Consider the following 11,025-nt stretch of genomic DNA (forward strand, 5'->3'; position numbering starts at 1 on the left):
AGACACTACTAGAAAACCAAATGAAATAAATACTGACATCAATGAGTTCCATTCAAGAATTTGGTCTTATGAGTTTTATCTGTTAGGTTGCTGCTCGGAGAAGGCAATGGCACCCTACTCCAGTACTCTTGCCTGGAAAATCCCATGGACAGAGGAGCCTGGTGGGCTGCAGTCCAAGGGGTCGCTAAGAGTCGGGCACGACTGAGCGACTTCACTTTCACTTTTCATTTTCATACATTGGAGAAGGAAATGGCAATCCACTCCAGTATTCTTGGCCTGGAGAATCCCAGGGACAGGGGAGCCTGGTGGGCTGCCGTCTATGGGGTCGCACAGAATCGGACACGACTGAAGCGACTTAGCAGCAGCAGCAGGTTGCTGCTAGATTGCATTGACTGGGCGTGTGAACTAGAAGAATTTTTAAATAAAGACTACTAAAAAATGAGCAACAAATTACGGCTGATCTTTGCATCATCTAGGCTATTGCCATTGAAATTTGTGACCTACTTTATCTTATATTCTGTTGCCATAGAGCTTAGGTTAAATGCGTAACTGAAGAAAATTGATTTCCAGTGCAAATCTTAATTTTTATTGTGCCCTGTAGTGCTGCAAGGATGATGCATGTGTGATAAGTCTCACATTTAGAAGATTCCAGGGGGAATTTTGAGAGTTACAGTATTATGGCCTCTATCAGTGGATATTAAGATAATATATTTTCTGAAGATGTGTATCCTTTTCTTAAAAAAGCAAGGGACTTTATAAATATCCTTAGGCACAAAAGAAACAGGATTTTCTGTCTTCTTCAGAAATAGTCTCCAATTTACAGAGGTCAATCAGTATTTTCTAAAAAGGAAAAACAATATTTATCTTGAAAAATATAAGCTTCAAACACAAGAATAAATTCTTGTCCCTCAAATGTTCTAATACCTCATTTGGTTTCAAAATCAATTCTGAAGTAAAGTGCAAATTTAGAATTCTCAAGACTTTATCTTTATACATTAAAAAACAAACAAACAAACAAAAAAAAAACCAGCTGGTAAACATCTGTCAGTGGAAGAGTATGTGTTTGGTTAGGTAGGTGGAAGAAGGGGCCTGACCAAGTCTAAGAGTTAATATTCTCCAGCATTCTCTGCAAAAGGGCACGTTTGTTTCTGAATGGTAAAGCTTTTTTCATTGTATCTGTGATATTGTGATTTTAATGAGAAATATATATTTGGTCTTTGAGCATTGTTCCTGCACACAGTTCTGAAAATGCATGGGATTTCCTAAGTGTTGAGAATAATAAAGGTGCCTTTTGTTATGTTAATGAGATTACTTTTTGAGAAGCCCCTTGGTAACCTAAGGATGAGGGCTGGTTGCCAGGGGAAGCAATCCTGCTTAGAGGCCTGGATCTGCCCCCTCCATCTCCAGGAAGGGAAAAGGAGCTGGCAGTTGAATCAATCACCAATCACCAGTTGGCCAACTGCCAATATATATGGGAGCCTCCTTAAAAACCCAAAAGGTGGGTTCGAAAAGCTTCCAGGCAGGTGAACCAGAATGCTCTCACATGCCGGGCCCCAAGTCCATGGGCATAGAAACTCCTGTTCTCAGAATTTAGACTTCTGTGTCTCTTCAGTTCATAGCCTTTAGCATCTTTTAAAAATCAATAATCTAGTGAGCAAGCTGTTTTCCAGAGGTCTGTGAGCCGCTCTAGCAAATTAATCAAATCCTGAGGTGGCGGGGGCGAGGTAGGAACCTCTAATTTATAGCCAGTTAGTGAAGAAGGCAATGGCACCCCACTCCAGTACTCTTGCCTGGAAAATCCCATGGACAGAGGAGCCTGGTGCGCTACAGTCCATGAGGTCGCTAAGAGTCGGAGACGACTGAGCGACTTCACTTTGACTTTTCACTTTCATGCACTGGAGAAGGAAATGGCAACCCACTCCAGTATTCTTGCCTGGAGAATCCCAGGGACGGTGGAGCCTGGTGGGCTGCCATTTATGGGGTCGCACAGAGTCATACATGACTAAAGCGACTTAGTAGTAGTAGTAGTAGTAAGAAGCACATAGCTCAGTTGATAAAGAATCTGCCTGTAATGCAGGAGACCCCGGTTCCAGTCCTGGGTCAGAAAGATTTGCTGGAGAAGGGATAGGTGACCCACACCAGTATTCTTGGGCTTCCCTTGTGGCTCAGCTGGTAAAGAATCCGCCTGCAATGAGGGAGACCTGGGTTCCATCCCTGGGTTGGGAAGATCCCCTGGAGAAGGGAAAGGCCACCCACTCCAGTATTCTGGCCTGGAGAATTCCATGGACTATATGGTCCATGGGGTCGCAAAGAGTCGGACACGGCTGAGCGACTTTCACTTTCAGTCAGAAGCACAGGTGATGACCTGAAGTTGCTATTGGTATCTGAAGTGGGGGCAGTCTTGTGGGACCAAGCCCTTAACATATAGGATCTGATACTATTTCCTTGTATACAGTGTCAGAATTGAGTTAAATTTGAGGGATATCTGGTCAATATCTCAGGGAATTGTAATTGCTCAGTAGTGTGGAAAAAAACTGTAACATCTTGTTTTCTTTTTAAGTCGCTTTAGTCGAGTCCAACTCTTTGCCCATGACTCTTTTTTTAAAAAAATGTTATTTATTTATTTATTTAATTTTATTATTTTTTTAGTTTTTTTTTCAATTTAAATTTTTATTTTTACTTTATCTTACTTTATAATACTGTATTGGTTTTACCATACATTGACTCTTTGCTCCATGGACTGTAGCCCACCAGGCTCCTCCACCCATGCAATTCTCTAGGCAAGGAGACTAGAGTAGGTTGCCATGCCCTTCTCCAGGGTATCTTTCTGGCTCAGGGATGGAACCTGGGTCTCCCACGTTTCGAGCAGATTCTTTACCATCCGAGCCACCAGGGAAGCCTTGGTATATGTTTAAGTCTCTATAAATCTGGAAGTCTATAGTGCGTATTAAACCCCAAATGTGTTGTCTTTGACCTACATCAGATTGGTTGTTGTTTCTGTCTAATCTGCCTCAGTTTGCATATCTTTTGGTAAAGTAAGCTTTTCAGTTATATTGGTCCTGAAACAGGAGGGAAGGGGGCAAGGCATAGCATTTAAAAGAATGACATAGCTGTTGTTATTTAGTCAATAAGTCATGACTGACTCTTTTGGACATGACATAATCTGATTAAAACCAAACATTGGATTGGCCAATAAGTTCGTTCAGCGTTTTGTAAGGAAAAATCCCAAACAAACTTTTTGACCAACCCAGTAGGTCCAAGGTGGCAGATGAATCGACTTCCACTAGACCTTCAGCCTCAGTATATGCTTCCTGTGGGCATCCCAGGTGGCACTAGTGGTAAGAACCTGCCTGCCAGTGCAGGAGGTATAAGAGACATGGGTTCCATCCCTGGGTCAGGAAGATTCCCCTGGAGGAGTGCATGGCAACCCACTCCAGTATGCTCATTGTAATACATTCGCATAAGCTAAGTGACATACCAAACAGCGCCATGACAGTTTTAAGGCTGACTATAAAAATCAAAAGGTGAGCACTGTAGGCTTCCCTGGTGGCTCAGTGGTAAGAATCCGCCTGCCAATGCAGGAGACATGGGCTCATCCCTGGTCCAAGAAGATCCCACCTGCCACAGAGCAACTAGGCCTGTGCACCACAACCACTGAGCCTGAGCTATAGAGCCCAGGAGCTGCAACGATTCAGCCCATATACAACTACTGAAGCACCATGCTCTGCAACAAGAGAAGCCATTGCAATGAGAAGTCCGTGCACTGAACTAGAGAAAAGCCCCGGTAGCATCAAAGACCCAGAACCAACCAAAAATAAATAAATTTATTAAAAAAAGCCCATTAAAAAAAAAGTGGGTAGTGGCCTAATTTTTGGAAATCCCACCCCTGGAATATTCCTTCCATTCATCAGCCTATGAAATTACCCACCCCTATAAAAATTGACAACTCCGTATCCTTGTCCTTCTAGACTTCCTGGATGGCTCCACACTCTATCTGTTGAATGTATTTATCTCTAAATAAATCCACTTCTTACCTATCACTTTGTCTCTCACTGAATTCGTTCTGTGATGAGACATCAATAGCCTGAGCTTCAGTAAATCCTGAGACCAGGTGTGTGATCTCAGTTGAAAGACCATGAGTTCAAGTCCCAGTCCGTGTTACATGGTTTCAATCCCTCCACTTCTTATGTCTTATACCTGGCACAATTCATTCATTGCAGTTATAAAAGGGAAAAAAATTCCTATTTCCTTCTACTCAACTCCCCAAATTTCTGACACCAAAAGTGTGGGTTTTTCCACACTAAGCTTTTCTCTGATTTTCAGTGGACACTGACTGGATGTCCTGTAATTTAACTGAATTCTGACACCAACTGCTTGGAGTTAGTGCAAACCTCATAGGTTAAGGCCTTAGTCCCACAAGACCGTCACCCCACCCTCCAGATGCCAATCTCAGGTCCCAGGTAGCTGCCTGTGCTTCTGACCAAATGAGTACAAACTGAAGGTTCTCACAATTCTCTTCTCAGATTTGATCATTTGTGAGAACATATCAGAGGACTCAGGAAAGTGCTTCACTTGATTACTGGTTTATGACAAAGTTTACAACCCAGGAGCAGCCAAATGGAAGAGATTCATGGGGGCAAAGTATGTGGGAAGTTGCATGGAGATACCTTGCCCTCTTTGGGCACCCTGCCCTCCCAGAACCAACCCAGAGGCTCTCTGAACCCCATCATTTAAGGATTTTATGCAGGTTCATTAAACAGGCATGACTGATTCAATCATTGGCCACTGGGGATGAGATTAGTTTCAAGCCCCTCATCTTTTCTCTTCCCTAGAGTAGAGGCAGGTGGAGTAGGGTGGGGTGGTGTTCAAGGTTCCAACCCTCAAGTGGTTAGTTCCTCTGGCAACCATTTTCCTAGAGCCAGCTCATTAGCACAAACTCAGATAGGATGAAAGGGGCAGGGCTTATTAAGAAAAACCAGAGATGCTTTTCTCATCCCTATTACTCAGATAGTGCCAAGGATTTTAGGAGCTAGATTTCTTATTATGTCACAGGTTACTTCCTGCCATTTGATTTTGTTACTTTTGCCTTAAACAATTCGGGGTGGGTGTGGGGAGTGATACATAAACTGATAGATTACATTGAGCAAAATTATTTGTTTATATTTTCACTTGCTTATCAAATCTGTTTGTATTAGTTTACTGTACTTCACATCTGTTTTCTTTTCATTTTTGGAGTTTTATGGCTTTATCGCAGGTGATGGGGGTCTCTTTCAGGCTTTCAGAGTGAAATGAGAAAGCCTTGAGGCCTTTTGGGCATTTTTCTTAACACCTCTTCTTTAATTTATGGGTGCTGGTGAGTTATGGTTTGTGCTTTCCATCTCTTCTCAGTCTGTGCCATTTCTGTACACCTCTGTTAATTGGGCATCTTTCTGGATTTTAGGTTAAAACTCACTGAGACAGAATCCAGGTTTGCTCACTGACGTTTCTCTATGGATAAGATACAGGATCCTATCTGTCCAAGGATGTGCTGGCCAGAGCTGCTGTTGTGACATGACTCTGGAGGATAACTGGCAGAAAAGAAACTACCCTTGGCTACTTGTTCAAAATAGGACTTTTGGGGATGAGAACTTAGTAGCTGAGATGCCACTGGTACAGAGGATCAGTCATCAGTTCAGTTGCTCAGTCATGTCCGACTCTTTGCAACCCCACGGACTGCAGCACACCAGGCCTCCCTGTCCATCACCAACTCCCGGAGTTTACTCAAACTCATGTCCATTGAATCGGTGATGCCATCTAACTATTTCATCCTCTATCATCCTCTTCTCCTCCTGCCCTCAATCTTTCCTAGCATCAGGGTCTTTTCCAATGAGTCAGTTCTTCGCATCAGGTGGCCAAAGTATTGCAGATTCAGTTTCAACATCAGTCCTTCCAATGAATATTCAGGACTGATTTCCTTCAGAATTGGACTGGTTGGATCTCCTTGCTGTCCAAGGGACTCTCAAAAGTCTCCTCCAACACCACAGTTCAAAAGCATCAATTCTTCGGTGTTCAGCTTTCCTTATAGTCCAACTCTCACATCCATACATGACTACTGGAAAAACCAAAGCTTTGACTAGATGGACCTTTGTTGGAAAAGTAATGTCTCTGCTTTTTAATATGCCGTCTAGCTTGGTCATAGCTTTTCTTCCAAAGAGCAAGCGTCTTTTAATTTCATGGCTGCAGTCACCATCTGCAGTGATTTTGGAGCACAAAAATATGAAGTCTATCACTGTTTCCATTATTTCCCCATCTATTTGCCATGAAGTAATGGAACTGGATGCCATGATCTTCGTTTTTTTAATGTTGAATTTTAAGCCAACTTTTTCACTCTCCTCTTTTTCTGGCACAGAGGATGCCAGAACTCAACTGTAGTTAAGAGCATGTATCCTGGAATCATATTGCCTGTGGTTCATAGTTTGATTCTACCACTTACTTATTGCTTAGGTAAGTTACTGTACTAATCTGTGCTTCAGTCTCATCTGACAAATGAGTATAATAATAACATACATCTCATAGTGTTGCTGTAAGGATTAAATTAAATGATGTATGTGAAGGGTCTAGAATAGAGCTGGAAAGACTCAATACGTTTTGGTTATTATAATTATCATGACTGCTATTTGGATACTTCCAAAGGTCTAGCCTAGTGCCTTTCACATGGTAGCTTTTTAATAAATATTTGCTGTATGAATTCATGAAGCAATGAATTAGTCACACAGCAGTGCCTGAAATATGTAGTTTGGCTGAGTAAATTGTACCTCAGGTGGGACTTTAAAATATTGTATTTAGAGATTAATATAAATACTTCATCTTTTCTTTCAAAAACTATTTCTGTAATGAGATTTGCATGTCAAATGGGCTTTTTAGCAGAAAGTTACCCCACCCCAGAGCCCCTAAAGTAGTACTAGATGACCCATTTGTTAACCTCCGTGAGATCCCAGTGTAAAGCTAGCAGTGGTTCTCTTTATTGGCTAAGCAACTTCCAGTGTCTGCCACAGAAAGATACATTAATTTTTAACTTGCCAAATTTTCTTCCATAAAGCAAATAGCAGTGGATGAGAGAAACTTGTTATCCATATCCCTGCCAGCAATAATTATTACTGCTTTTTTTCTTTTTTTTTTTCATCCTGTTAATGTGAAGTGATATAGTGGAAATTTTAAGCTTGAAATTCACAGATTGGAAACAGGCTGGTAGGGAATCAAGTCCATCAATCTGGCTCCTTCATAGAGCTGAACGTTATTGAAACAGGTGAAATACACTGCAGATCTTTGTTTGGACAGAATCTACTACCCACCCTTTGATTTTTTAGCAGATGGTTAGCACTGCTTGTCCAATGTGCCATGGCCATATATGTCATCTATAGATGATCCTTAGAACTTGCAATTCTTCCAAAGGTACTAGAAAGTATTCAGTATAAAAAGACACTGCTTCAGTACTTCAAGTGTGCTATTACATCTTCATGATTATCAACGAAAAAGCCTTCTGTCATTAGCATCATTGTTTATCACAGTTCTTTAACTTACCCCCACAATTTCAAATTGCTACTATTTTAGATTCTCTTCATCTTCTTTTTTTTTTTTTAAAAAAAATTTATTTATTTATGACTGTGCTGGGTCTTCATTGCTGGGTGCGGCTTTCTCTAGTTGGAGGGCGATGGCTTCCCGTTGCGGTGACTTCTCCTGCTGCAGAGCACAGGCTCTAGGGCATGTGCACTCACTAACTGCAGCTTGTAGGCTCCAGAAGTGGGCTTATTAGTTGTGGCACATGGGCTCAGTTGTCCCGAGGCGGGGGGATCGTCCCAGACCAGGGATGCAACTGGTGTTCCTTCCACTGCAAAGTTGGATTCTTAACCACTGGACCATCAGGGAAGCCCCTTTCTTCTGTTTAAATTTATTACCTTTAGTTTTTCTTCTTGGTTTACAAAATGCATTGATTTTTATCTACTTGTCATTTTAAACTTTTATCTTTTTTGTTTAAATATTTTTGTTAGGTGCAATTCTTTTTAACCTTATCATTATTGTTTCTTACTTTCTTCCTCTTTTGGTTTTAACTAGCTTGTTGATTTCTGTCCCTTTTGATCTTATAAGTTTTCTGATTTTATCTGTTATCTTCTTTTTATATCCTTGGTTTATAAATAGCAAGCAAGAAATCTAGTTAAAGAGACAGATCCAAAAGGTTATGCTGATGATTTGATCACAGATAGAGAGGGAAAGGAAGGAATCAGTGTTGCAACCTAACAATTTAGCAAATGGGTGAGAAAGGATGTGATTTACTAAGGTAGGAAAAACAGAGAAGAATATTTCGGAAGCAAAAATATAGAAGTTTCTTCACTATCACTATTGACTGATTTGATCTCCTTGCTGTCCAACACCACAGTTCAAAAGCATCAATTCTTCAGTGCTCAGTTTTCTACCGGAAAAATCATAGCTTTGATTAGCCGGATCTTTGTCAGTTAAGTAATGTCTCTGCTTTTCAATATGCTATCTAGGTTGGTCATAGCTTTTCTTCAAAGGAGCAAGTGTCTTTTAATTTCATGGCTGCAGTCACCATCTGCAGTGATTTTGGAGCCCAAGAAAATAAAGTTTGTTACTGTTTCCATTGTTTCCCCATATTTGCCATGAACTGATGCTTTTGAACTGTGGTGTTGGAGAAGACTCTTGAGAGCCCCCTTGGACTGTAAGGAGATCCAACCAGTTCATCCTAAAGGATATCAGTCCTGAATATTCAATGGAAGGACTGATGCTGAAGCTGAAACTCCAATACTTTGGCCACCTGATGCAAAGAAGTGACTCACTGGAAAAGACCCTGATGCTGGGAAAGATGGAAGTTGGGAGGAGAAGGGGACAACAGAGGATGAGATGGCTGGATGGTATCACCGACTCAATGGACATAAGTTTGACTAAATTCCAAGAGTTGGTGATGGACAGGGAGGCCTGGCATGCTGCAGTCCATGGGGTCCCAAGGAGTTGGACTCCACTGAGTAACTGAACTGAACTGAACTGAACTTATGGGACCAGATGCCAAGATCTTCGTTTTTTGAATGTTGAGTTTTAAGCCAGCTTTTTCACTCCCCTCTTTCACTTTCATCAAGTGGCTCTTTAGTTCCTCTTTGCTTCTGCCATAAAAGTGGGGTCATCTGCATATCTGAGGTTATTAATATTTGTCCTGACAATCTTGACTCCAGCTGTGCTTCATCCAGTCCAGCATTTCACATGAAATTAAAAGAGAAAGGTGACAATATACAGCCTTGATGTACTCCTTTCTCAATTTGGAACCAGTCTGTTGTTCCATGTCCTGTTCTAACTGTTGCTTCTTGACCTGCATACAGATTTCTTAGGAGGCAGTAAAGTGATATAGTATTCCTATCTCTGTAAGAATTTTGCGGTTTGTTGTGATCCACACAGTCGAATATGAACGCAAAGTCAAGTGGGCCTTAGGAAGCATCACTACCAACAAAGCTAGTGGAGGTGATGGAATTCCAGTTGAGCTATTTCAAATCCTAAAAGATGATGCTGTGAAAGTGCCACATTCAATATGCCAGCAAATTTGGAAAACTCAACAGTGGCCACAGGACTGGAAAGGTCAGTTTTCATTCCAATCCCAAAGAAGGGCAATGCCAAAGAATGCTCAAACTACCGCACAATTGCACTCATCTCACATGCTAGCAAAATAATGTTTGAAATTCTCCAAGCCAGGCTTCAACTGTACATGAACCGTGAACTTCCAGATTTTCAAGCTGGATTTAGAAAAGGCAGAGGAATCAGAGATCAAATTGCCAACATCCATTGGATCATCAAAAAAGCCAGAGTTCCAGAAAAACATCTACTTCTGCATTATTGACTATGCCAAAGCCTTTGATTGTGTGGATCACAATAAACTGTGGAAAATTCTTAAAGAGATGGGTATCCCAGACCACCTGACCTCCTCCTGAGAAATCTGTATGCAGGTTAAGAAGCAACAGTTAGAACTGGACATGGAACAATAGACCATTTCCAAATTGGGAAAGGAGAACGTTAAGGGTGTATGTTGTCATCCTGCTTATTTAACTTATAGGCAGCGTACATCATGAGAAATGCTGGACTGGATGAAGCATGAGCTGGAATCAAGATTGCAGGGAGAAATATCAATAACCTCACATATGCAGATGACACCACCCTTATGGCAGATAGCGAAGATCTAAAGAGCCTCTAGATGAAAGTGAAAGAGGAGGGTGGAAAAGTCTGCTTAAAACTCAACATTCAAAAAACTAAGATCATGCCATCTGGTCCCATCACTTCATGGCAAATGGATGGGGAAACAATGGAAACAGTGGCTGATTTTATTTTTTTGTGCTCCAAAATCACGGCAGATAGTGACCACAGCCATGAAATTAAAAGACCCTTGCTCCTTGGAAGAAAAGCTAAGACCAACATAAACAGCATATTAAAAAGCAGAGACATTACATTTCCAACAAAGGTCCATCTAGTCAAAGCTTTGGTTTTTCCAGTAGTCATGTATGGATGTGAGACTTGGACTATAAAGAAAGCTGAGTGCTGAAGAATTGATGCTTTTGAACTGTGGTGTTGGAGAAGACTCTTGAGAGTCCCTTGGACAACAAGGAGATCCAACCATTCCATTCTGAAGGAAATCAGTCCTGAATATTCATTGGAAGGGCTGATGCTGAAGCTGAAACTCCAATACTTTGGCCGCCTGAATAGAAGAGCAGACTCATTGGAAAAGACCCTGATGCTGGGAAAGATTGAAGGCGGGAGGAGAAGCGGATAACAGAGGATGAGATGGTTGGATGGCATCACCGACTCAATGGACATGAGTTGAGTAAGCTCCAGGAGTTGGTGATGGACAGGGAAGCCTGGTGTACTGCAGTCCATGGGGTCACAAAGAGTCGGACATGATAAATGACGGAACTGAAGTGAACACAATCAAAGGCTTTAGTAGAGTCAACGAAGTAGTTGATGTTTTTCTGAAATTTTCTTGCTTTTTCTATGAGC

This window comes from Ovis aries, chromosome 1 (assembly GCF_016772045.2).
Source record: "Ovis aries strain OAR_USU_Benz2616 breed Rambouillet chromosome 1, ARS-UI_Ramb_v3.0, whole genome shotgun sequence".
Classification (NCBI taxonomy): domain Eukaryota; kingdom Metazoa; phylum Chordata; class Mammalia; order Artiodactyla; family Bovidae; genus Ovis; species Ovis aries.